The sequence below is a fragment of the Macrobrachium rosenbergii genome, chromosome 42 (assembly GCF_040412425.1).
Source record: "Macrobrachium rosenbergii isolate ZJJX-2024 chromosome 42, ASM4041242v1, whole genome shotgun sequence".
In the NCBI taxonomy this organism is placed as follows: Eukaryota; Metazoa; Arthropoda; class Malacostraca; order Decapoda; family Palaemonidae; genus Macrobrachium; species Macrobrachium rosenbergii.
In genome coordinates this window covers 42,361,088-42,385,501 of record NC_089782.1, presented here as the reverse complement: position 1 = coordinate 42,385,501, position 24,414 = coordinate 42,361,088, and the positions used below count along the sequence as shown (strand labels likewise).

Here is a 24,414-nt window from a genome sequence, read left to right as displayed (position 1 = left end):
ATGAACAGTGAAGCCTTCAACATGCCCTCCTTTCTGATGCATTTTGTTCATACCCAAACCCAAATGAGCCTAGTAAATGCCATCAATGCAGTCTTCAATAGTCCACAAATCAACCTAGTAAATGCCATCAACATTAGCACCACGGGGTCCCCCAAGTATGTATCCACTACCACCCCACATTTTGCAAGGCTGTCAAGCTGGCAGTAAGTCTCCAGCAAGATTCATTATTTTAATGTTAATCATAAACAGATTTCACTTTTTCACACTACACTTGGTTGGCAAGGGGGGAGGGGGGTTTCCAGACACTCAAGACTGAAATTCATAGCCATGAGCCAAAAATTTAATTATCTAAAAAATATTCATGCCAAAAGTTTGCAATATACAGGTAGGGTCTGCTGCACATCTCTTGATGATGTCCATCTAAACTTGTCCTGGCAATTGCAGCCAACTGTGTCCCACTCTTCACCTGAGATATACTGTGTTGATTCTAATCTTGGTTTCCATACTTTTGGAGTGAAGAATGGTACTTGCAACATTTGAGGGGTGCCTTGTGGACTTGCTGGCCTTGGAGGTGCTTGTCCTCTTGTTAGAAACAGGCCTTGGAGGTGCTTGTCCTCTTGTCAGAAACAGTCATCTTCCTTTCTAATCTATTGTTATGCTTGTTCAGGGTTCCCCCATTCTTCTTGCAGACCTGCATGCATCCTACTACCAGCAATGCACAGTTACCAATCACTTCATCAGCTAGACAGCCAGCTACAGGCCACATTTGTTATGCACTTGCTCTGCTCATGGACCAGGGGTACAAATTTGCTTGTCTTGCCTTGTTCACTCCACACCTGTTTTGTTTGCTAACTGGAGTACCCACTTGTCAGGGGCCCACCTACCCGCTTATCTCAACCAGCTTCACTACCAATGCACTCTACTTGCCTAACTGATCATCTGCACTCTGCTCTTGCCAGTCATCTGTCAACAGTATTTACTGCATTAATGCAGTCATAATTGTAGTGAGGATATGTTGCAACCCACTCTGGAAGTGCTGGTAGGAACCATAAACAACTGTTACTGGCCCACTGAAGTACTTATTCCAATTGAAGTTTCAAACTCCTTGAAGAAATTGTGCTAGCTGACAATGAAAATGTCAGTCACTGAGAGCTACATAAATCTTTCTTGAGATAACCACAACTGACTGCTCTATCATGCTCAAACATCCAGAAGTTCTGTCACTACATTAGTTTCTCATTTGAATGCTTCAGTACTTGTGATTACTAGTGAACAAACTTGCTCTAATGACAGCTGCTACCATAATACATGCTTATGCGGTCATGAGTCTCAAGACTGCTCAGTTGACTGTGGTATTTTTTCAACCTTGCAATCATCCTATTATCAGTGATCATTCCTGCTTCAGTGACCACTGGTGCATAAGTACCAACTGTATTATGTTTCATGCCAAAGACTACCTTTTTCAATGGTAAAGTCTTCAGTTGACACTCCTCTGCTAGGCTGTTACCAGCACCTTTATCCAGCGATTACATGGCTTCCTAAATGATAGTGGGGAACACTGGGTTTTCTTTCCCAGTAGTGAATTTAGATTTTAACAGTTTTTATGTAGAGTCCAGATGTCACCAAAAAGAGGGCAAAGGTGCCAATGATAATTATGTTCCTTCACGGAGTCAGTGGAACATGTATTAGCACTTTGTACCTAAACAACAAGGAATGTAATAGCAGCAGTGTGGAATAAACACACTCACGTTTGGCTACCAAGATCCCAGGACGGACATGACATAATCAAATGTATAAAATGGTTTGACAAGCTTACAGGGAGTAATTCAAGACTGTAGTTACCAATGACTGTTTTGTTACTTAACCTTTAGGCTCCATCAGAGATGCCATTCCTACTGAGAATCTTTTAATTGCTTAAGTTTTCATATAGGTCAATCTGGTCTCTAGCAGATTAACCTTACAATAACTGCTGCAAAGTTTGTCTAAGAACAGTGGAGCTTGGATGGCTGGTCATTAGGCTTTTGCAACCCACAAGACTTTCTGCTTGTTTCCAGCACACAGCAAAGGCAGTAAGGATATGGGGCCCTGTTTTTCTCCCTATCTCCAATTGACTTCATACCTTTACTGTCATAGGAAATCTACAAATCCTTTAACAAGTCTCAGAAAACAAGACAAGACAGGTAGGAATAAGAGCCTTTGTTTAGAACCCTCTGCTATAGGTTGAACTTAGTGTATTCAGGAACAGCAACATGTCATGTATTTCTTTTGAAAGATGATTAATTTATTTTCTTCCCAGTATCATTACTCCCTCTGCAATTTCACAGCTTTCAGACTAAAGTCTTTCAGTATTTCTCAGTTCTACATCTTACTTGTTTGCTAGCTTGTTTTGAACCTTTCCTCGTGAAACTGTAGGCAAGTACAAATCCCCTTGCTCTATCTGGATTTATCAACTATGTAAACACCTGAGTTTCTTGGTGTGTTGCTATGGTTTTAAAATGTATTAATTTGTTAATTTTTACATGCTATCTGACCGTGTTTCTTCACCAACATTTCAAAATTTCAGCTCCCTAACATGTGTAGTTTAGAGCATACCCAACTTCCACCTAACCCACCATAAAAAACACACTAGATAAATTATTTCACTAACCCATCAAAACTTTCAATAGATTTTTCACATTTATTTACTGAATCATCCTTTTAACAAAACTTTTACTAGCTTATCTTAAATTTGTTGCTTATATACCCCCTAAAAACTAAGGTGTTCAATCTTTTGCAACCTGAAATAGACTCCCAAATTACAATGGGGTTACTTTCCAATAAACCAAAATATTTCAGGACAAAAACACCTTTTTAATACACCTATCCCAAAGAACATCACAACCTAAACTATCCTACCTTGAACATGCTTACAACATTTGCATTAAACTGCTGCATAAACGTACGATCATCGGCAGCTCTAAGGGTTTCAAAAAGACTTCTTGCCTAAGTCTTGATCTTCAGTAAGCTATGCAGCACATTCTCCCAAATCTTATCTTCCATCCACATAATAAGTAATTTCTCTGTCTCACTTATCTGTCCAGCCCTTTCCTTCATGATGACAGTGGATTTTCCACATCCGACGATTTCACAGCATTACTAATATGTTTGTCATGCTTCCGAGCAACGGCCATTATAGGCATGACACAGTCATGCTCAGCTATTATCTAAAATTTCTTCTTGCTTGTCTTTTTTGTCATCTTACCAAAAGCAGGTGACACAAACGGGCATTTCCTTGACACATGAATGCTGCTTAAAACATAATGTAGTTATGTAACAGATTCAGGAGGGTATAGAAAGTAGCAACACAGAACACTAGAAAGCATCAGTTGTACAGTAAACAACCCGTATTCACGTTCTCAAGATTCGCGGACTCACAATTTCGCGGATTTCTCTGCGAAACGTACCTACCCCTTATTTGCATAATATTTCCCCATTCGCGGTATTTTTCACTGAGAAAAATTCACTAATTGCTGTATTTTCAAATAATTTTCATGACTAAATGCACTTTTTGTGATAAAACTATTAAAAAATACTGGGGGGGGAAGCGGTATGCATCCCCCGCGAATACAGGGGTTTACTGTAAAAAACTAGCAGCCACGTGGCATACTGGGAGATGAGAAACGCTGCAATTGCCTGGATGCCAAGCATTCATGAGAAAGCATCAAACATAGTGCTTAACCTGGAAAAGACCTCAAGTCAAACCTTCGAATATGGTTTCTCCTTACTGTTTATTATCTATATCGCCATCATAAAGTTGATACTATACAGTACTGAAAAAAACAATAATAATCTAAAAATTTTGTAAATAAAAACCTGAGAGTTATTTAATAAAGATTATTTAATGCTCTTTGCAATGACATATTTACTTGTATATCTGGATGGAAAATAATCTAACAGTTTGCAAAAGGAAAATTAATTTCGATATACAGGTTGTCAAAGACTCTTTGCAGATGTTGAAAGCCAAAAGGTAAAATCAATACAAATGTGATGTTAGGAACAAGGATAAAAGAGGGCATTTATGAATCAAATAATATAGTTTTATAACTTAAAACCACAAATTCATCCTTTCATATCCACATGTTCAAAATGTGTACAAAAGTTTTTAAAGTTTTTATCCTATATTATTCATCAGACCCTGAAATTTATATTATGAACTTTTCTTTCATCAATACACAATCAATTGTCAGTAACCCACATTCAACTGGCCAAGACCCTGGCCACCTGTGGGAGTGTGTAATGCAATTGTTGAACTTGTGGTGGTATTAAGTGGTGGTAGTAAGCATAGTGTTGGTGGCAATGTCTGGCTGCTAACAACAATTTACAGTAATACACTGAGCTAATGATGACGCATTCATTTCTTCCGTCCCTTCCTTGCCTCAACATTTTTGTTCTTATTTTGTTACACTGTTTTGTGCCCTATATAATGAACAATGGATTACTTTTAGTATAAATCTGCAAAATCCTTAATGAACAAATCAAGTTATTTCTTTTGTAATGAAAATTCTCTCTTGGTTGAACTTTTATAAAAAAAAAAAATGCACCATAACACATCCCCCAAAAGCCTTATTCTCTGGCATACTAACTGCCATCGCTCTGCAACTTAACTCCCGGCTAACAGACATTTATATGCCTGATGGGATTAGGAACAAGGGAAGTTTTTAAATAACGCTATCTCCTTTTAAAGTCATCAATCATATAAAAAGTTCCCATCTCCAAATCCCACCTACCTCACACCTACATGTTCAGCGTGCACAAAACGTGTGGTGGTTGGTGGACGAATACTAAGGGTTAGTGTAATCCTAGCATCACAAGAATGTTCCTCTTCTTTGTGAACAAAAACCAGAGTCTAGGGATCAACACAGACTGCAAAGGAGGCTTTCTTGTGATAGATGGGTTTATATAGACAAATATTGTATAACTGAGCTATTCTGACCTTGACTAGAGTGTACATAAAGAAAATGAAAGTAAAATCTATGCTGAACATGGCAAATACTGTATAACTGAGCTATTCTGACCTTGACTAGAGGTACATAAAGAAAATGAAATTTAAAAATAATTTACTTGACACTTATGGATAAAAGCAGTACAATTTTGTAGTTCACATGATTGCATGACTATGAAAGGTCAATGGTTGGAATTACTCTAACACTTGCAAGACTGTTCTCAAACCACAAACAGATTCTGCAGTGAAGTAGTTAGTGGTTTGCCTTTCATGAATAACCTACTCTTAATCAATATTCTGAGCTAATGCCAACTGAATTTTACTTTTGGCAACATAAATGTAAAATAATTGGGTTTGTAATTGTTTACAAATAAAACTTGGCTATGTGTCATATTATGAACCACGGCAAATGATTTACACTTCCCTTCACATTATATTTTGCATTTTATATGCATTATACAGTATATATACTTACAACTTTCCTTAACCCTAAAACTATATTAAATTAGTGTTCATCTGAAACTTAATAAAATACAGTCAGTACAACAAACTGAAGAGGGGTTGTCGTATTACCTTGGGCTCCAGATTCACTCGTTTTGAAGTACACCAGTGGTGCCACTGGTACAAGCCTGTGCCGAGAGGTTATCCATGCCCCCATAGAGCTTCACTCAAATTTGCTGCAGCAGATGAGGACTTTCCATTTGCACTTAAGTCTTAAGTGCAACAACAAAGATTGAAACAAACCTCAACAATTTCATGAATGAAATGAATATAAATAAAATTTTCCATAAATCTCAATGTAGTTTGTGCAATACCTTACGCTCATGTATACAAGTCCCGTATGATGATAAATTAAATTATACATCACCTGTGATGGAAGAAACTGCCAAATATAATAATAATGGTGTTTAACATCAAATTACACTTTGAATTATGCTGTGAAGAATCTGATGTCTTTGAGAGCATAGCCATTAGCTACTACTGTATTGTGACAGATATAGAATTCTTTGACTAACATGAATTATTACGTAACTTTCTTTTGAATTCAATGTTAAATTTTCATGAAATTACTGAGGTCAATCATTACCATTTCAAACAGATGCACAAGCACTGCTACTTCTGCAATGCTTTGCACACCAACAAAAAAACAGAACTCGAACCTGAAACTAAGACTCCTTTTCCATGATGATGTTTTAAAATGAATAAAAATATGAATACTGTATACTGTATAGAGTAAAACATAATAAACAATGATCAATCCATACTTCTCAATAACTGACCAAGCTACAAAAACTGGGGTAAACTGGCTCAACTGAACATACCTCTCTCACAGCAGGGGCAGGATCCCATTTGTACTGCCATAACAAAACAGTAAAATAAAAAAAATACTTAAACGGTGTTGGCTTACCTGAGCAGCCATCCCTTATCTACTTCATTGGTGAATGTATCTTTTTACATCATCAGGTACCTGACAATGGGAGTTTCATTGAAAGAAAATATCAAAATCTGACTCATACAGGTTTGATTCTGAGTGCCAACTGTCTTAACTAACTTTAAATCTGGGAAAACTGACAAGACCTTTCTTGCAGTAAAAGTCTTTGCTGTACTCCCAGACATTTCATGTCACCTAATATGACAAAAGACTGAGTAATCACAAGATTTATAATGTTATAATTACTTATTTCATTCTAAAAACCATCCCATTAACAGAAGATGAAAAAGAATGTCTTCTATTCCCTGCTCTTAGTCTGAACCCCATTTCTCTGCATATGCAGAAATTGTACACTGCCATACAAGCATCACTTCAGTAACAAAAAACCAAAGCTTTTTTTTTTTAAGCAGTTATCCAAAGCAATGCTTGCTTGCAAGCACAAAGTTTCTGGCAGTTGAAAGTGCATTCAGGCTAAAGGCAGCTGTAGAAAGACAGACTTGTCAAAAGTTCACTCACCAACAAATAGAAATCTTAGTGTCGCACGTACCAGCACACAGTAACCATCAAGTCGCATGCCACGCCCAAGTCAACTTGAACACCAAGTTCACCTGGAGCCAGCACACGAACACCCGGTTACTCTGCTCCCGGCACCTGCCCACTAAGACGAGGGTATCAAAATGTGCAGATGAACTACTGTGAAGACAAAACGAGAACAAGTAGTAAGTACAAACGAGAGACCCACTGACCTGCAGTGTTGCACTTAAATAAGGGCAACAAGGCAACACAGCACCCCCTGCAACAAGAGAGGAATGCATCAGCCAGTTTACTTTTTACAAGCTTCTCCTATGAATAACCAAACAATTTGAGGAATGAAAACTTTAGTGTCTGAAATAAAAAGATGGCATATAGAGTTAGAACTGATGGTCAATAATAACTAAAATGTGGACTTTCATGCCATTCCTTTATTTTCATTATCTGAATAACTGTACATGGATGGGATAGTGTACAAAATTTTTCATGCTATTCATAAATCCAAATACTGCAATTCAAATCTTTGCTATATCTACCTATATATACATATGTGCATATACATCAGTATGCATATACACATAATATATATGTTCGTGTATACTGAAATACACACTCGCACACTGTACACAAAGGAGTACACGTATGCTTTTGTGGTGTATGTAGAAACACACACAAAAAGTCTGTGGGTGAATGTACATACATAAACACATGCACTATGTATACACAAAATGTACATATACTATATATACACATATACAAGTTAATACACTAAGCAAACGGCAACAAAATACAATAAATGGAAAACAAACTAGTTAAGAAATGTGGAGAATTACACACTTCAGCCTACACTTCAAGCCACTTCTAGGAATTAAAAAATGAAGATCATATGTCAAAGCAAGAAAGGTGCTAGGTTAATAAAAGGGGCCCCTGGCAGTCTTAAAAGAGATGTTTAAATCAAGGATTATGGATTAATGGTGGCTATTCCTCCCACAAACTCAAAGCCAAGTCTTGCAGTGGCCTTAACTTCTCCCAATACAAAAATAAAAAGGGAAGACTTGTACACATGTACTCAATGGTCAAAGCAGGTACCAATAAAATGAATAAACTAAGGGCAATGAAAATGTTGACACTGAGTACCGTCATAAAAATTCCTTCTGAAAACTGTGGAAATGATTAACAGCCCCAGTAAAAATGTCTACTTCTCCTGGACACCCTTGTAACTACCTGAAAACGCACAATGCTCATTACATCCCTACCACCGTTCTTGTCCCAATATATGAAGATATTCATTATCAACTGGGTCTCTGAGTACTGGGCAAAATATATACTGCTACACATTTCCCATTTGCTTCTTGAGATTTCATCATTAAACATGTGTATATATATGTATACATATAAGGTGTACACACAAACTTTTGCATGATGCATGTGTATACATATGTACAAACACTAGACATGATAAAAGTTACACGAGAACTGATCTTTCCCAATTGACCAGTTCACTTTGGAATGTGATTATACACAAGTAATGCGCATGAGCCAGTGCTAGAAATTAGTTGGGTAAATATATACTGTACACACATTTTGCTCCCCTCTCTTTCATACTCTGAAAAAATTCCATTCACACAACATCCATCATCTTCCGTGTATCCTCTGAATCCGATATTTCTCTTATACCAGCATCATAGTATTGAAAGATTAATACATAAATATTTATATAATGAATTGACTTTCATGGCATATACATAATTCTATTCTACAGCATTGAAATACAAGACTTACAAACTCAAAATTTCAATTATAACAGTATTTACAACAGCTGATTAACATGGTAAGCCATGAAAGCTATTCACTGTCAAAAGTCCAGAAAACAGTACAAAATACATTTCACTGTATTCCTGATATAAAACTTTACAAAATTACTTTCTCTTACAAAAAGAAGACCACTGTTCTCATCTAATACTACATGATAGTGCTTTTGGACATGAGATAATTAAGTAGAATCTATACTTAAAAAGATTTTCAATCAGCTATTCACTTATGTACATACTGTCTGTATTGGTCTGAAGATCTTTGCACTTACAAAGAAATTGTGGCAACATTGGCTCCTCTCCCTATCATCAGGTGGCACCAAACTTGTCATGGAGATGTGCTGGGCGCATCCGAGACCAGAGTTTATTCTACAGTCCATTCCCCTTATTGAGGCTGACCCTGCTGTGGGGCAGGGGGGGCTTGCTGACCTGGCTGGCCCCAACCCTGCTGTCCCCATCCCATCCACATGTAACCAGGGTTTGGTTGATATCCATACGAATATTGATTGTATGGCACCTGGTTATATGGCATTTGCTGTGGGTAATATTGCCAATATCCCATCTGCCCCATCTGATTGGTAAAACCTTGACCATTTGCATAACTGTGCATACTAGGCTGTGCGCCATTTTGCTCTGGGCCCAGGTTTCCCGCCTGTTCTCCTCCTGTGTCCTTCCCCCAAGAGCACCTGATTATTTGGCCATTCAAGTTAGTACTATGAAGCTCAACAATAGCCTGACAAGCACTCTCTTTACTAGTGTATTTAATAAAAGCATAACCCTTCTCTTTAAATATCTTTATCTTCTCAATCTGCCCATGTGGTTGGAAAGTCTTTTTCAGCATTTCTTCTGTAATGTCTTGTTTCAAGCCCCCACAAAACACAGTCATATTTGTGGGTGTTGTTTGGTTATACACTTCCTCATAATTCAGTTTTTTAAGTTCTGGTTTTGTCTCATTTGGAGTGTTAGCAGGCTTCCTTGTGGCCCAGCGGGTCTTGATCATTTTCCGGCCAAGCCACTGGCCATTCATTGCACTGATACTTGTTTCAGCATCCATCTTCTTCACAAACACAACAAAGCCATAACCTCTAGATTTAAAACTTTGAGGATCCTTAACTACTTTACAGTCTGAGATTTCACCAAAAACCTGAAAAGCTTCTCTTAGTGCTTGCTCATCTATTTCTGGACTGAGGTCACCCACATATACATGGTGATGCTTACTAGTGTCTACTTTAGTATACTTGTTCTTGTTACCCTGACCTGTCGCCCAATCCACTCGCATTTTTTTGTTTTGTAGCACTTTATCATTCATCATGGTTATTGCATTCAATGCAGTAACATGATCGCTAAATTCTACAAAGCAATAAGGGTCTGTGGTAGGTTCTCTAAACATCTTGCAGCTACGGACCTCTCCGAGCTGGCCAAACAACATCATGATGAGGTCCTCGGTGACGGAGGTGTCGAGATTTCCCACGTACAGCGTCCTATTCTGCTCCGAGTGTGCCATGTTGCCCTCTCACCTGTGGAACCAACCACATTAGGAGGTCAGACACCACAACCATCACCCTTTAAAATCACAACCCACCAACCAGTCATTTTTACTATATAATGTACACACTAATGTGCACCTATCGATAAAGTGAACCAAGAAGTTTAGCTTTATATTCAAAGAAATTAGTAGTAAATGGCAAAAATATCTGGTATATACCTCCCAATTTATTAAGTGCAACCCATAGAGCTGAAAATGACATCTTTCATATTAAAAGCATTTCAATATACCGAAAGCGTTTATGTTTTCAGGAGTCAAAATTTGAGATTATAATTCTTAACATGACCAATTCCTAAAACCTTCATGATCTTCCATTACCATACCTTACAACTACAAACACAGGTAAAACATATGAATACCTAAATTAAAACATCAGCCCTGCCCATATAAAAAGAATTCTAAGCAACATATAGGATGAAAACACTAATGCAGTTGTTCCAAAAACAAAAAAGAATTAAACTAATATCAGACCATGCTACAGTGTTTCATGTTTTTTTTTTTTTAATCAACTGCACATAAAATTTAGATCACAGCATTTCCCATTAACAGTGCACATTCAATTAGTCATTAAGGGGGAAGGCCACTAAACAAATTTTTAAAAACTGAGAAATTATTCTCAGCTTAATACTGCATTGATTCTGCTAAATTATGGCATATTTTGTCCAAATCCATCTCAGTCATGGCAATGGAATTTTCCTGCCACCACCATCCATACACATTGGAGCATGGAATCCACTACACTTAGTAACATTTAATGTTTGTTACTGTTAATTAAACCGATTTGTACTGAAAAAGTAATGAACGATCAAAATTGACAAAATACTGTGATTCCCCACTGTTGCTGCACAACACTAATGCCCACGGTCTAAAAAGGATTTCTTTTATAAGGATCAAATTTTGACCATTTTTTTATGAATATAATTAAAAATTATAAAAATTATATTTTGCAACCCAATGATTATCACATGTTATTTGTCTGAAGTTCTGCACAAGGGCCTTGAACACCAAAAATTCCTTCATTTAGAGCAACTACCAGAGGAGTAAGTATCTGAATCTTTTAAATTGAAATGGGCCAAAAACAAAAGGGTCACAAAACAGGTTTCTTGAGATGAACTGAATGCACTCAACATTACTAACTGTTTCTGTTATACTGCAGTCATATCTCATCAATGAGATTTTCCTTCCTAAATCAGTTGGTCCCCAACCTACCATCATATCAAAAACAATCTCATAACACTTGACAATCCTCCCAATTCAACAGCAAATTACAATGTGTTTGATTAGGCCTAACAGTTTCAAGGCCATGAAGCTCTAACCCATTCATTTAAACGCAAAGCTTATTAAGTTTCTATGCGGCAATAGTAAAATACTGAAGAGCAAATATTTTTATCGATGCAAAAATCCCGCTGTAACATCTTAATTTAGAAAATGCAATTTACACTCCCTTGACCACTCTCATTTGCATGTAATAACATTATTTCCCCTCTACAATATTTAGGCCTAACAGAATTTGATAATGGTAAATACTGTTCCAATTAAAATAATGAGAAACCTAATATAAAGAAATGTTCTTTATCATAAACACCTGAAATAAAGACAAATATCAGATACAATACAGGCAGTTCCCGGTAATCGGCGGGGTTCCGTTCTGAGGGTGTGATGATAACCAAAAATCGGGAATTTTCGGCGCTTTCTCAGTGATTTTCAGGGCTTATAGGCACCGAAAAGTGCCGATTTTCGGTTATCGGCCCCTCTGTTAGGTATGTATCGGTGCCAATAAGTAGAAATCAGCGATTTTCGGTGCCGAAAATTGCCGATTTTCGTTGCTATACAAACGCCATAAACCCGGATCGCCATTAACTGGGGACTGCCTTTACTGACAGTGTTGTAAGAGTGAAATAAAAGTCAAGACTAGAAGAATAAATAGAACATGCAGAAGAAAGAGAATACAGTATAGTGGCAACACAGTCTGATGGAGGGTGACAGCCTCCCCCATACCACTCATACTAAACAGTTCACATTGCGCGAGTACAGTGCACACCAAAAATCCTACGTTATATATAGTTTAATAATTTTCATACTTCTTACAAAAAAACACACTTAAGTCAAACAAACTCAGTCACTCACTAAAAATACAATTCTCAACAAACTTCTGAATACAACAGGGCCTAAATACTACCATCCTTATCATGGTAACAAGAAAATAATAGCCACGAACCCAAGGGTATTATACAGCAGCAGACACTTAGTTGACACAAACAAAGCAATCAATAATAAAAAAAAAAACAGTGCTGACACTCCAATCCGATCATCTAACTCATGATGTGTACACCTAATTCATCAACAAACATCTCCATTTTACTTATAATCCCAAAATTGCATATCACCTACAGCCCCTCATAAAAAGAAAATCCTGTCAAATCAATGGATTTTGGGAACTACTCAATAGTAGTGCCAAAACTGAAAGCCAACATACATGTTTACAGTGCATTTTCAGCTTCCACAAGGCCTCTACAAAATATAATGATTACCTTTTTCTAAACCTCTGAGTAATCAAAATACCTACAATAAACTGAACTAAGCATTTGATATGTGACAGAGCAGCAAAACATGTACTGTGCACTGTACTTCTCTGCTGGAAATTGAAATATTCTATTACATAAGTAACTGAAAGAAGTCAAGGAAGCTCTTCATAATATAGAAAACTTTGCTCAAATGGCTCTGTCCTTTAATATCAGGGATGATCAAGTTCTTTTAGTAACCAAATTATTTGTCCTAACATCTGCCAAATTACTATTCTAAACCCTACCTGAGTGGACACAAGGGTAGGGTAAAGGCTCATCAACTTCCCTATTCATAATCAACAACCTTTTCAATGTCACCCAGTCTGCAACTGCAAATTTCAGTTATACTTGGAAAGCAGCCTTCAATAAATTATATTTACACTAAACCCAAATATCATATTCAACTTGAGAGCAATACTGTACATTATAATTATGCCCATTCAAACTTTAATTACTATGATTTCTTTCCACTGAAAAACAGCCTACTCTTGCAATTTTTGTTTTCATGTTACTGAAACGCTGACATTTCTGAGTTTTGTAATAACTTCCTTTCTATCAGCTTATCTACTCTCATAATAGGTGTCATCATTTCATCATCCAATTTAAATTAATCCAGTGATAATATCAATGTTCTAGGCCTAAGCGAAATTAAATCTTCAGTAAGGTGATACACGACAAATTTAGATGCCATGACCAGAACAAATTTTCAATACGTTTTGTTGTGACCATGTTTCGTCAGATTTCCCATGATCTTGCATTTACAAGATTTACTGCTAAACTGATCAATGAAAATTTGTACAAAGACATTGGAAAAATCAATGCTTTGCAATGCCACAATAAAATTCCTACTTTAAATGGGTACAAAAATGCCTTCTAACCTATTTCCCAACTACGGATGTAACTCTGGTGGTTGTGGTCTTTCATGCACAATATTCACTTTCTCTGATACTTTTGAATGCTTAAATGTCAGTAACACAGTACAGTATTATAGTCTGTTGAACACTAAGACTGCTAGGGTGTAGTCAGACAGAAAGGTAGGGCAGCCAGATCTACTTAGCCATTCAAGTCTTTCCTATAACCCTTACGGCTGGACTGAACATACATGTACATTAACTATACCCAGAGACCAGGCAAGCTTTAAGGTCAGCCTATTAAAAAAAAAAAACCACAATACGGGAAAGAGGATGATATGCAAATGCACAAGGTATAAGAAAATCCAAAAAATTTTCTGTACCTTCCACAGGAAGTTGAAAGTGAAATTTTCCTCTTTTAGCAAGTTATACACGCCCTTTCTAATAATTTATTTTGTAAAATTATGATTGCAGTTCCCATAATATCATAATATATACAAACTAAAATCAGTAACAATTCCTGAGTACAGTATATTTACGGTAAAACGCTACGGAATGTACTGGAATGGGAGATGTACACCTTTTAGTGATTTATACATGTTCTGATTATTTTTTTGTACTTTACTTTGCAAAACCACAATTAAAGTTGACATACTATCATAAAAAATGAGAGCTAAAACCAACAGCAACTATTTGAGTATATTTAGGGCAAATATATACCAGATGTACTGGGACAGGGAGACGTACATCCCCCCATGAAATCTCAAGTCACACTAATTTCCTGTATCCTGAGCTGAGTAGTGAGTGTTGCCAGAAGTGCTGCCATACAGGCATTTATGGCCCATTCAAGTGACAGGAACATTTTCGTGCATAGTTCGTTCAAATACATTATGGCACAAAATAACAGTAATCATACGTGCTGAATCAGAGTTTCATATGCAATTATATTGGGATCAAAAAGTCCTGCCATCCCTTAATGGTTAATGTTAATCCCTTGTTTATGGCTTTGCCTGAGACCTGTCATTTACTGCATTGCTTCCGCTCTGTCTTTCTATAATGTCTTATCAGTCCTGTCACAACGGCAGTCTGAGCATGATAGTTCTTTAAGATGGCTGGTTCAAGATCACGCCAGTAAAGTGACTGCTGACCTTTTAAATACCTGATGCTGACCATGTGTCATGGAAACTTGAGGTATGGCAGCACAGCTCGAAAAGTAAGCAACAGCTCTTTGATATTATGAAAACAATTCAGTTCCCAATGAAAAAAAAAGTCAAATGTGTGTTATTAATGTCAGTTTTAAACTTATGACTGTACTTTAAAAATCTTTCACTTGAGTAGGCTCTGCTAGGAGCATAATTTTATCATAAAAATGAGACATCTACCCACACTGCAAATCCCTACTTGCCACACCCTAGTGATCTTAAGTGTTTGACAGACTACAGTAGTATAAAACTTTACCCATAGACCCAATTTTTTCTTTGCAACAAGACAGTCTACGGGTAAGAAACTAAAACATTTGCCTAAAACTAAATCTTTAAACATGAAACTAAAACATTTGCCTAAAACTAAATCTATAAACATGAAACTAAAACATTTGCCTAAAACTGAATCTTTAAACATGAAACTAAAACATTTGCCTAAAACTAAATCTTTAAACATGAAACTAAAACATCTGCCTAAAACTAAATCTTTAAACATGAAACTAAAACATTTGCCTAAAACTAAATCTTTAAACATGAAACTAAAACATTTGCCTAAACCAAATCTTTAAACATGAAACTGCAGGTCAACAATGTACAGTACTAGACAGAGTACTAAACGTAAGCATGATGTTAATTCCAAAAATTAGTTAAATAATGCCAACACTTTTGATGGGATTGATAGACAAGCTTAATCCATCTGTTTTAAACCTCTAAAGTAAATAGTACTACATTATCTACACTTGAGAGCAAACACATAACTTCTGCATATTTCTATGGACAAGTTGTCACGACAGAAAATTACCAGTGAATGATACAGGATGTAAGAAATATAAATATCCCAAAAATTTACTAAACCTCCACAATCCCACTGGCAGACCCCCATTAATGAGTAAACCCCACAGTTGGAAAAGACAAAGATTTTTTATGCATGACATTTAAGGTGAATATCATAAACCAATCAGCAGCCACTCTTGTTAATCAGTTAAGATATAAGGTAAAAGATACTTTCAGTTAAGATACAAGGTAACAGATACTATCTTCATAAACCAATCAGCAGCCACTCTTGTTAATCAGTTAAGATATAAGGTAAAAGATACTTTCAGTTAAGATACACGGTAACAGATACTATCATGACTGACTGGTGGCAATGCTCTATTGCAAGTCTGATGTGACTGTCCTCAAGATCGAACTCACTGAGCAAAGATTAAGAAAAATTTTATAAACACTTTAGTCAGTCTAATTATTGTTGGGAAGGGGGAGGGAAAAACTTGCAGGTGAGCTGCCATGTCCTAGGTAATAACAGGTTCAGAAGTATCCAACTTAAATTGTGTTCTTACAACTTTCACATTCTGTGACCCCATTTCCCTAATGAGGGCAGACAGGTAGCATAAATTTGTCACAAATACTACTGACGATAAAATAAGACCCTTTTCTTGCGGGTAAATATTGGTGTGTTGAAAATACACTTAAAATGCTTAAAATTTATGAGGATTACTGTCCTTACTGTCAGAGGGAATGAAACTAGAGGGCAGTAGTCTGCAAATGCTTAAGGATTTTATGCATTTTTTTAACAATACACCACGATTTACATACAAGAAAGGTTCATATTTCATCTTCATCCTGAAAGAACATGACTATTCTTCATAGTCTTCACAAATACTATTTTATCATCACTGACCAGTCAAAAATTTATGTTACACCCATCCCAAATAGTGGTAACATCATCCAAAATATTCAATATCCCTCAAAAATTAACATTTTTACCACTAATGACAAGCTAATAATAAGATCCCACCCTATACAAGAAGAGTACTACAAATATTACAGTATATTATTAACCATAAAAGATAACACCTACTCAAGATTTGTGACAATATTTTGGATAAACCTAAAAACTATATAAAGCCAAAAATACTCTCTCTTTCAGACTACTTAACAAAAACAGGCTTATCAGAACTGAGTATACTCCATGCGAACTTGTTCTTCTAATATCTTACTCCATTTCAAGCTTTGCTTAAATGAGCTTCAACTACGTACAGTATCTGCTCAAAAGATTTAAAGAGCTGCATTCAATAAATAACCACGGATGGTTTGCAGAGTAAATAAGTGAAACCAAAGAGACCACTCAGTATAATTTTTGTCAGGTTCTTTTTAAATCAAATATAGTTTTAATTATAGTGGTAACTTAGCAAACTTTGACAAGAAACCAGCCTTAACAAAAAAACAGCTTCTTGAAGATGAACTGAATTTAGAAAGATTTACAGTGTTGTACTAAAAAACATGTAAAGGTGGTGTCGGCAATAATGAGGACAGGATCAAGTCAGGAATGCATATCAACCAGCTGGTAAAAAAAGCTAATGTACTGGGATATGGGATAAGACAGAATACCTCAAATATCAGAAGAGACCTGGGACACAAAAGAGACCAGCCATAAAGGTAATAACAGAAAAATTCCAGCAATGAACACCCAGTAGAACAAGCTACAGTATGCACCTAGGTACATAGGACACTGAAGTTTAGATGAAGCACAAAAAGACATGATAGACTGTATCTGCAAAAACAAGCAGATGATGCTGAGAAAGCCATGTATCCAATGAGCAGCATTAATGTTAACGTAGTAAGCAGAGTTATTAATGAAAAATATCCATGGGAGAAAAGAAAATGGAAAATGCTGGTCCAATTATGGGTACAGTATTTTTACAAGATCTTGAATAAAAGTAAGTATAAGGATGATAATTTGACTGATAACACCTGCAAGTGCATCGGGCCTGCATGTACGGACGAATGAATTTAGACCCGTAAGTGGAATCAGTAATAAAGAATCTTATGAAAAAAAAAAAAAAACACCAGACTATGTTAGAATTATAGTTGTTTCTTGCTGACAATGAAAGGACACCTCATATATTCTAAGCAGAATTCTGTTGAATATGGAATGAATAAACAAGCCTGGTAATTGGAAGTCAAAGCAAAGGTACCAAACAAAGATGATCTGACTGAATGTGGCAACTGCCAGTATTTCATTTATGCTGGAGTATAAAATATTCAGGGGGAGAGTGTAGACCAACGGGAACAGGTACTGCAGGTGTAAACAAACCTAACCTTTCCTAGAATCCCAGATCCTGACCTAACCAGACCTTACCTTCCTAGCCTCACTTAGGGGGCTGTGCCCTGACCTAGCCGGGGAGGGGGGGGGGGGGGCTTTGCCCCTTGGATCCCCCCAAGTAACACTAAACATCAGAAACCGATAAATTTAGCTTCCATTTAGAGGTAGTCCCATCATTCTACAAACTACCCATATTCAGTGAGCTTATTCTCAATAGACTGAAGAAAGAATTTTATCAAATTCTCAAGAGACGAACAACTGGGCTTTGAAGAGGCATATTATGCAGGTGTATGGAGTTTAAAAATTGCCTTTGAATGGATTTTGTGGTTTAAAAGAAGGGATTTGAATGCATCCACATTTTATGGAAGGTCTTATAACACTATGGCAATCATGCTGAATATGTACAGATAACAGAAATTACCCACAATCACAGATACAAATTTACTGTTCATGGAGTCTTAAGTGTTTTTATCTTTGTTGTCTGCCATTCTCATGGATTTTAAAATAGAGAAATGTAGCTGGATATATAAGAGAAGGTTCAGCTTGAGTTCACAAAAGACACCTGACTCAGATTATATAGATGATGCATTTTGATCTACAAAACACAAGCGATTTACAAAGATTGCCTAACAGAATACATCAAATATCCAGAGATAGCACAAAAGTTATGTACAGGATAACAAGATGTAGCATCAAATATCCAGCAATAGCACGAAAGATATATACAGGTTAACAAAATGTAATTAGTATGCACAATGGAGTGAAAGAACAATGTACCAAGGATTAATGAGGCTGAATCTTCACATTCTTAAGAAGAATGATACCCAATACAAGTTTTAGTTGGAATTTGGTAAAAATCTATAAAAGGCAAAGCATACAAAATGTAGCCTGAATGACATCTGGAAATCAAATAGAATATTTAGGCAAGTTTACATATTAAACGGATCTGTACTGCTGTACGGACATGAATCAAGGTATTTTACAGTAATGGGGCTTTGCAATTTCTGTCTGTCCCATCCTCAAATGATTACTAATTTTTACTCTGTTCACTGTCTGATATCTGCTTGCTATAATACATATTTTGGTGGTGTTTTAAACAAGATTACTTGTACTTTCTTGTGACACTCTCAAGGAAATTCTTTCAGAAAGAAACAAATTGTTGGATGTGATTATTCAAATAAATCACTAGCAAAAATATGAACAACAGCCCATCCCAAACAACTTGAAACTGAAATCTGGACAACTGTAAGCAAGTTCTAAGTTATCAAAAGTGTTAAAATAAAAACACTAAGAACTACACATTTTGTTGCTTGTCTTTGCATACTAATTCACCATTATAAAAATGTAACCAAAACATTTTCCATAAGTGCAATGGCCTTTTTTCCAAGCCTTCATTCATGGTTGATTCAGTACTTCATTACATTTTCTCTATGATCTAGCAAGTCTCAAGCAAGATATTTAAACATAGGAACAAAATTACAGTGATTAATTTCTTGCAGCCTAATACAAAGACATCTTCAAAACTTCTTCCCATTTGTGGATTTCATTAACAGCAGAAACTGAGAAAGAGGAGGCAGGAATAATTAACAGGTGGGAGAATGGAATGCAGGGACGAAAATTGAAAATCAGCATATGCAAAACAAATCACATGGTAATTGAAAAAGAAGCAAAGGAAAAACTAAATACAGGAAAGAGCAACGTGGTGGTTGTGGGATAGGTGAGAACTATGCATCAACCATAACGGATGGTGTCACAAGAAATGCCCGCGAAGGATTTTGAAGGTTTTCGTGGCCTGAAATGCATTACATAAGCAAATGAAGAAAAGGTAGAGGCAGTGCATTTCTGTCCCATTCAGGATAACTGGACTATGAAGCAGCTGAAAGAACAGTATGTGAGATGGTAGCTGCTCATGGATGAAACGGAGACTGCCAGACTACTCATAAATAAAAATGCCATAATGGTTGCGAGACAACAGCCTCATAATGGGTACATAACACCTGTACCACTATGCTGCAGAAACACCAGCACTGACAACGAAAATGGAGATTAATGAAAAAGTGTGACACAAAAGACCACCTGCCCCAGTACAGCACACAGATCCTACAAATGAGGAACTGGAGAAGATGGGCCCATTCAGTACAAAACCCACAACCAGAGCCATGGTATCCTAGGTTAAGTTGCATTACGTTTGGATGTAGCCAAGCTGAAACTGGGATTAAGGATAATTTCACGGAGCAAACTAACACCATGACGAGTCAATGTGTTGTCTTGCTGGTAAATTTAATGGCCAAGTATCATTTTCAGAAGGAACAGAGCATAAATCATTTATCATTGTATTTCAGTTTCAATGCTAATTCAGAAGTGATTGCCTTGGAAATGTGTCGGATAATGAAGTTATCCTGCTTCAATCAGCTATTACTAGTACTTTTCACTACATTTTCTTCTGTGGATTGGCACAAAATAGAAACACTTTGACATCAGCATGTTCTGTGTGTTCTCCAAAAACACTTGGCCATTTTTCTAGAAAAGGACCAACTGTGTGCATATATTAAATAGCCAGGTCATACACAATTACAATCACCTGCGCTGTAGGGATAAGAACCTACAACAGAAAAACACACACACACACAAACACAAACACCACAATTTTGATGGATGTACAAGATACACAGCAATCAAGAGAGGATACTCACAATAAACTATTAGAAACAGAGAAAAACACAGCACGAGCTCAAGTGATAATGTCAAATGAGGCCATCTGTTCCATGTCCATTTTGCCAAGTACCTACTAGCTATACAAAAATAAGCCCCCCACCTCCCCCCCTTGCTTGATAGCAGTCTCCTCTATTTAATCTTGATACACATAGTTGGGATACATGACGTGATTCCACAGTGTTAAGTATTTTTTCCAGGTGTTTCATTGCACATTTGCTGTTTAGAGTAATTTTCCACATGCTTTCACTTCAATTTGCTTAAAATCTTCTCGAAGCTGAAAAGAATACGCCAAACTTAAAATGCTTACCCTATAGCGTAAACCACAACTCCAGTACTCCCAGGGATGGACAGGTGTTAGTTTTGGTTCAATACCACAAAGAGTATTGTTTCTTTTAAAGTTCTACCCCTACTCGAATAGTTTTTTTGGTAAGTGTAAAGGACGCACAGAGATATCATTTACTAATATAATTTTTTGACCAACAATATAGAAAAGTTTGTATATAATAACAGTATAGGTGGGATCATTTGAGCAATTTACCATATTTAACATTCATTCTTGAGGGCCTGGTACTGAACATGGAGAAAGCTCTTGCCCCTCAAGGGATGAAAGCAATATTATAGAGAGACAGTAGATTTCCCTTTATCTTGGCATGCCCTCCAATTATCTCACCTGTACTATATTTTGTACACACTTTTCTATATTCTCAAGTCATGAGATTATATCGCTAGGGGATACTTTCATGCAGCATTCTCCTTTACATTTACATTTCTTATGTTGAAAAACAAAATGCCCATTTTAAGTTTGATTATGTTATCTTATTCCTCAACAATTATTTCAGCTTGAGACCTAAGCTCTTCAGCTAGACCTGATGGCTACCTGAGGCAGTCCCAGCAAGGTTAGCCAACAGGTAAAGACTTTTGAACAGGCCTCAGCTCTCGTATCTGCTAAACTGACTAAAACAGGCCTAAGCTCATTTATCTACCAAATTAACTATCAAAATGATTGTAGGTTCAGACCCTAGCCTGTAATAAATAACTGTCCATATAAAGGTTTTAAATATCTGTTCCAAATTCGCAAAACCAGCAGCCTACCACTGTTCAGTAAAACTGAAGACTACTACCGCACCCTTCTGGTTCGGTAACTAGGTTACCCTTTTTAGTGCAATATGGGCACCATGTTTAGTATAATCTCTAAGGGATGAATGTAAAAACAGACAAAATACTATAAAATAGCATGAAAAAAAGACTAACATAAACAAACATAAAAAAAAAAGGCAGGAAATATGCTGGTCGGCAACTAGGAGGCGAGCCAAGTCGTAGTAGCCTATTCTTCAGTTTTACCCATTGCTTAAACCCAGGTTGCTCTTAAAATTAGGCAAATACCTGTCTAAACCAGAAAATACTACGCAACGGTAGTTAAAGTTGCGCCATGTGTGATTCCCTACACTTGGGTAGCCTAATATGAAGCTACATGTGACCTACAATTACCATTACGGTATGGTAAGTGAAGTATGCCTCTACCAAGTCCTCTTCCTAATGGTAGAATGCCTACCATGTGTGCATTAGCTAAGGCATAAATGCCATGTGGTTAGCCTACACCTACCCTAAGCAGTCTAAGTAGGCTACGGGTTTAGAATGTTGTCCCAAATACCCAGTCTCCTCAATAATAGGAAAACAAGACCCTACACATTTTTAACTTATAACTCCAGACGTAAATCTGTCTACGTTCCCCGACCAAAAGCTAAAGTAGGCCCTCGTGGCCTCAAAACCCCCCAAAAAAAGGAAAAAAGGAGGCCTAAGGCAACCTCTGGCACGCAACTGAAACACACAGACACACACACACGAAACTGTGACACAGACCTACCTACCTACACCCTTCGGTACACTATGCAGGGAATACATAAAAGTTAAAAGAATTCGGTGGCAATTCCCCCAAGAAAACCGAAACGTGGCCTTTGACGGCCCTATTTCGTCATTGTTTACAGTCGGGGCCTTTCATATGTAGGAATACAAGGACGTCGACCTCCTCCTCCTGAGTGGTTCGCCTACGAAAAAAAAAGGAAAAAAAAAGGAACTTTCCCAAAAAAAAAAATGTATCAACAAACCACATTCGTAAAGGGCTGGCTAAATTGAAATTGAAATCCAGCGTGGGCCCCGAATCGATGTTTCCGAGGACATTCACTCTTCACGATAACGGGACCGGCGGCGGCGGCGGTGGCGGCGGCCACCCGAAAAAACCACTGTACCAATAACACACTCGCAACAACAACTGTCAAACCACACTACAGCAGCCCTTTTCTCCTCTTAAAAAAGACACTAGCGGCGTTTTCGCAGCCTCTCACCTTACTCTAATCTACGGAGAAACGTTAGTCACCTGCTTGCAAGCGGTCAGATAACACTCTGGTCTAGAAATATGCGATTCTTAGCTTAAATATTTAGCTCAACTTGAGCAGCCATTACTCGGCCAGCGTCAGACACCAACTGAGCATTTGGTTCTTTTTCCGTTTCTGACTTGTTAGCCCAAAATTTCCAGAAACTATCCACGTCACATATCTCACTCACAGTTTTATACTCTTTACAATAACGACGATTTTATTGACCATTCTCCGTAGATATGGCAGATTTTAGGAGTAAAATGGTGCTGGCCAAAGTCATAGATATAGAATATTAATCTAACATGTTCTTGGTGACATGTCGAACTGCAGAAATTGGGAGGTGTATTTTTTTTCTATATCACTGATATATTTCTGTTTTTGTATATACTGGACAATAATATATGTTTAAGATAAGTTGTCATGTTTATCGTCTAGAATTTTTGCTTTTAATATTTGTTCTGATTCCCCGAAACTGTATACTTATCACACGGATATAGTACCCAGATGAACAGCCGATGATTCATGCTGCAAAAAGTTGGGATTTCTTCTTACGCAGAACTCCATCATTCATCCTCCGCCATTTAAATCTAAGATCGATAAAAGCTAATGAGTAGTTGTTCGGAGATCACTAACACAACTCATAAACATATAACATATGCACACACATAAAACTTGTAACACTGGTAAAGTTTGGTGAAGTACTGAATGCCTTTCAACATTCGTGCGCAAATCAAAGAAGCTAAATGGGGTCACATGTTTCATAAATAACCTTCGCAAACTATTAACTATGGAAATATACAGGAAAGATAAAATACGGGGTTAGGGAGAAAGCTGATAGAGACAAAGACCTTCCTGGCACCGTTTAATTTCTTCAAAGAGATGTGATGAAAATTGCTGAGCGATCAGAAGCGAATGTCAGCATGACAGACACTAACCTCTGCGATGAAAGGGAACAGCAAATGTGGTATTTTCAAACACGTTCTCTCGGGAATACGATGCTACTGAAATAATAAAAAAAAAACAATTATTATTCAAAGGAAAGGCGGACCTTTGTTAAAAAGCGAAGCTGAAAACTCAGTTAACTGAATGTGTTTCACAATATTATACAAACTTGTATCCCACTTCGGGGTGAACACTTGCGCCAAGGTGAGGGGTTATCTAAAAAAACTATGCTATCAAGCGAAAATTCTAATGAGGAGGATGACGTTACACGCTTCATACAGCAACTTAGGATGAATACGGGTACTGGCACACCACAGGCGTACATACTGTAGATGTACATCGACTGTGAGGACCCGAAAAC

The 24,414-nt window shown here is 37.0% G+C and overlaps 1 protein-coding gene and 1 pseudogene across 4 annotated transcripts in view; both read right to left on the bottom strand.

The window, feature by feature from the left end:
• The window catches only part of LOC136828334 (sphingomyelin synthase-related protein 1-like), a 56,844-nt gene extending 33,621 nt beyond the window's left edge, over positions 1-23,223 (bottom strand). The window contains exons 1-2 of one of the 4 annotated variants that reach the window (XM_067086231.1): positions 23,079-23,223; positions 7,160-7,206 (exon numbers count right to left, since the gene is read on the bottom strand). The gene's annotated coding sequence lies outside the window, so the exon portion shown is untranslated. Of the gene's footprint in view, positions 1-5,554; positions 5,694-7,159; positions 7,207-23,078 lie in introns of those variants that run through there. The other 3 variants (XM_067086233.1, XM_067086232.1, XM_067086234.1) reach the window with 3 other exon arrangements.
• On the bottom strand, positions 7,356-24,414 carry LOC136828336 (nucleolysin TIAR pseudogene; annotated as a pseudogene).